Consider the following 4,976-nt stretch of genomic DNA (forward strand, 5'->3'; position numbering starts at 1 on the left):
AAATTAAAATAGGACTACTTTATGAACCAACACTTGTACTGCTAGGAATTTACCCAAGGGATATAGGAATGCTGATGGACAGGGGCACATGTACCCCAATGTTTATAGCAGCACATTCAACAATAACCAAATTATGGAAAGAGCCTAAATGTCCATCAACTGATGAATGGATAAAGAAGATGTGGTTTATATATACAATGTGATACTACTTGGCAATGAGAAAGAACAAAATCTGGCCACTTGCAGCAATATGGATGGAACTAGAGCGTATTAGCTAAGTGAAATAAACCAGGCAGAGAAAGACAGATTACATATGTTTTCACTCATATGTGGATCCTGAGAAACTTAACAGAAGACCATGGGGGAGGGGAAGGGGAAAAAGTTACAGAGATGGAGGGAGGCAAACCATAAGAGATTATTCAATATAGAGAACAAACTGAGGGTTGATGGGGGGTGGGGAGGAAAGGGGAAAGTTGGTGATGGGCATTGAGGAGGGCACTTGTTGGGATGAGCACTGGGTATTGTCTGGAAACCAGTTTGAGAATAAATTATATTACAATAACAAAAAACAACAACAAAAAAATAAAACCAGAAAAATAAAAATATTTATTATGCAGCTATGAATAGGTTACAAGGAAAGGTTTCCCTGCAAAAAAATGTAGTAAGTTCTTAGAAAATCAAGTATAGTTGTAGCATTCAAGACAGTGAGATTACAAAGTGTTTTGTTCTGTTTCTTTACATACATGTGCCACAAATATGTTTTGGAACGACCTGTAGCATCTCTGTCAATATTTCTTACAAAAAGACTACTAAAATCTCTATCTTTACGCGTTTGGGGTGAGTTTCTTTCGTGTTGCCATGTACTGCTTGTAGGGTAGTTTCTGGCTATTAATATCATCTCTTCTTAATATAGACTATAACTTAATGGAGTATATGAAAATAGCTTAGAACTCAAGACTCTGTAATAAGGTAGATTGTTGTATTGTCCATGCCTTTCAGTTCTAGTAAAGCTTCTGGAGATTTATTAACGGGGCTTCAACTTTTAATCAGTAACTTTTCCTTGGAGAGCAAACACTGATAATGGGGTGAAGTTTAAGAAGGATAACAAAAGTTGGTCCTCCTGAGGTTCAATATGTGTACTAATTAAAAACTATGTCTAAGGAATTAGAAGGATAGAGTCAATTTTCGTAAGATTAATCCTGATATCTTTTAACAGTACCCCAAACAACACACACTCACACATGCACATACATACGTATATTCACAAGTAAATGCATGTAGTAGCCCACATGCAACCTTGTCTGAACATGACTCTTATATCTCAGTAAAACAATAATTTCATACAGCTTGTGGATAACAATGATGAAAGGCAATAAAAAAGTTAAAAAATAATTACCAAAGGGAAATCTTATCAGCTTTTATGTAAGGTAACCATATAATGTACTTTCCAAACAAGGAAATGACTAATGATTAAAGGTGGTAACAATAATTTACAGGGATAGAGAGCACAATCAAAGACTCTCTGAGTTTGACAAAATGAGATTGTGATATCTTACATATATTGTAATTTACTTTACAAGAAGATAATTGTATGAAAATATATTTTTGTGATTGTTAGTGATACAAAGTAACCACAAAATTCACTAAGTTTGTGGTTGTTTTCCAATTATGTTAGTATCATGGCATCATAATGTGTCTCTTTTTTGACAATTAAAATTCAGCATCCATTTAGGAACAAAAGTGCCTCTATGCAAGGAGTGGAATCTACCACCACATTCCAAGGGACCCAGAAAGATTCTTGCCCCCTCTACACTGGGTAATAGGAAGACAAATCATGGTACATGGTGTCCTTTATTAGACATGTCTTTGCAAGTATATTCTTTCAATCTGTGGTCTGTATTCTAATTCTTTTGATATTATCTTTTGTACAGAAGTTTTAATTTTAATGAAGTCCAGATTATCAATTATTACTTATGTCTCTATAATGGATTGTGCCTTTGGTGTTGTATCTAAAAGATCATTGCTATACCCAAGACCATAAAGGTTTCTCCTATGTTATCTTCCAGAAGTTTTTACAATTTTATATTTTAGATTTACTGCTATGATCCATTTGGGGTTAATTTTTGTGAAGGGCAAAGAATCTTCACAGGAATGTTATTATTATTATTATTGTCATTATTACTTTGCATGTGGATGTCAACTGGAGGTCTTATTGTTTTATCCATATTTGTTTGTAGGAGATTATGTTCGTTTCATTGAATTGTCTTTGCTCCTCTGTCAAAGATCAGGTGATAATACATATAATGGTCTCTTTCCGGGTTCTCTATTCTATTCCATTGATCTATTTGTCAACTCTTTTGCTAATACCACACTGTCTTTATTACTGCAGCTTTATAGTAAGTCTAGAAAGCAAGTAAGTTTGTTCTTTTTCTTTCAATATTGTGTTGGCTATACTGGATATTTTACCTGTGCAAAATCTTTTGAATGAGCCTCCCTCTCTCTCTAATATATATATTAAGTGGGAAGAACTGAATTCTTGGTAGTCTTTAGTCTTTCTATCCATAAGCATGAAATATTTTTCCATTTATTTAATTATTTTTTATTTTTATTATCATTATGACTTTGTAGCATACTTTGAAATCAGGAAGTATGACGTCTCTGATTTTGTTCTTTTTTTTCTCAAGGTTGACTTGATTATTTATGGTCTTTTGTGGTTCAACATACATATTAGAATTGCTTCTTCTACTTCTGTGAAGAAAATCTTTGGTTATTTTGATGGAAATTTTCTTGAGTCTGTAGGTGGCTTTGTGTAGTATGGTAATTTTAACAATATTTACTCTAGTGTGTGAATATGAGATGTCTTTCCATTTGCTTGTGTCTTCTTCAATTTCTTTAAGCAAAACACTGTAGTTTTGTTTTGTTTTGTTTTGATTTTTTGAGAGCCAGAGAGTGAAAGTAAGGGAGGGGCAGAGAAAGAGGAAGACAGAGAATCCCAAGAGAGCTAAGCACAGAGCCCAATACAGAGCTTGATCATGGTCTAAACTGAAATCAAGAGTCAGACACTTAACCAACTCAGCCACTCAGGAGCCCCACAAAGTATTGTAGTTTTCATTGTACATCTCTCATTCCACTAGTTAAATTTATTCTTAAACATTTTATTGTTTTCAAGAATATTGTGATCAGGATACTTTTATTTTATTTTTTTGAGATGCTTCATCATTAGTGAAAATAATTGCAATGAATTTTTTATGTTAATATTGTATTTTTATCACTTTATTGAAGTCATTAATTCCATTTTTTGGTTAATCCTTCAGGTTTTATCTATACTAGATCATGTCATCAGAAACTAGAAACAGTTTTACTTTTTCCTTTCTGATTTGGATAATTTTATTTCTTTTTCATGCCATATTGCTCTAGTTAGTCTCCCAATGCTACATTGAATAAGAGCAGTAAAAGTGGGAACCTTATCTTGTTCCTGGTCTTACAAGAAATGCTTTCAATTTTTATCAATTGAGTATAATGTAGCTGTAGGTTTGGTGTATATGGTCTTTTTTGTGTTATGTTCCTTCCATACCTGATCTGCTAAGGATTTCTACACAAAATGTTATGTATTTTTTCAAATGTTTTTTTCTGGATCTATTGAGATGTGCAGGTGACTTTTATCTTTCATTATATTGATGTGGTGTATTACATTTATTGAATTTTATATATTGCATCATCCTTATATCCTAGGGATAAATACTACTTGGTCATGGATTACAATACTTTTAATGTGTTCTTGAATTTGGTTTGCTAATATTGTGCTTAGAACTTTTGCACTATATTCATCAGATGTGTATGTTTGTTAGTTTTCTTTTTCTTGTTATATCATTATCTGGGTTTGATTTCAAAGTAATGTTGTCTTCTTATAATGTATTTGGAAGTATTCCCTCCTTCTTTGTATTTTGGAAGATTTGGGGGAGGAATGGTACAAATTCTACTTTAAATGTTTGATAGAAGTCTCTAATAAAGCCATCTGTCCATGGAGTTTTGTGAATTGATTACTGATTAAATCTCTTGCTCTTTTCCTTGGTGCACCACTGAAGATCCTGGTGTTGCCATGGGTTTATGCCCTACCCGGTATTATCAATATTATAAGAACAAGCCGTATCCAAAGTCTCACTTCTGTAGAGGTGTCCCTTATACTAATTTCTGCATTTTTGACCTGGGGCAGAAGAAGGCAAAAGTTCCCAATGAGTTCCCACTATGTGACCACAGGGTGTTAGATGAATATGTGCAACTGTCCTATGAAGCCCTGGAGGCTGCCTGCATTTGTTTGCAGCAAGTACATTGTGAAAAGTTGTGGGAAAGATGTTTTTCATATCCCAGTGTAGCTCTCTACCCCTTCCACATCATCTGTATCAACAAAATGTCCTGTGCTGGGGCTGACTGGCTATAGACAGATATGCAGGGTACTTTTGGAAATCCCTAGGGCACAGTGGTGAAGGTCCACATTAACCATGTCACCGTGTCCATCTACAGGAAGATGTAGAACAAGGAGCATGAGACTGAGGTCCTATACAGGTCAAGTTCAAGCTCCCTGGCTGCCAGGAGATCAACATTTTCAAGAAGTGAGGTTTACTACATTTATTATGGATGAATCTGAAGACATGGTGGCTAGAACAGCTCATTTCAGAGAGCTGTGGAATAAAATAAAACTCTAATCATGGTCCTTGGACAAATTGTGGACTCTGTACTCATAAGAATCTTGACACTGCCCCTCCTTATTCATGGCCACCAGCAACTCCTACTTCTTGTAAAAAAAAATTACTTATTAGTCTGTTCAGATTTTTTATTTCTTCCTGATTCAGTTTTGGTAGGTTGTGTATTTCTAGAAGTGGATTTATGTCTTCTATGTTATGTACTTTGCTGGCATACAATTGTTCGTGGTATCTCTTATGATTATATATATTTCTATAAAGTCAGTTATAATGTGT

At 34.3% G+C, this 4,976-nt stretch overlaps 1 pseudogene; it reads left to right on the forward strand.

Moving 5' to 3' along the window:
• The first annotated feature begins 4,099 nt into the window (after nt 1–4,099).
• Nucleotides 4,100–4,545, forward strand: LOC106974927 (60S ribosomal protein L10-like; annotated as a pseudogene).
• Nucleotides 4,546–4,976: the final 431 nt, after the last annotated feature.

Source organism: Acinonyx jubatus, chromosome A1, assembly GCF_027475565.1.
Source record: "Acinonyx jubatus isolate Ajub_Pintada_27869175 chromosome A1, VMU_Ajub_asm_v1.0, whole genome shotgun sequence".
NCBI lineage: Eukaryota > Metazoa > Chordata > Mammalia > Carnivora > Felidae > Acinonyx > Acinonyx jubatus.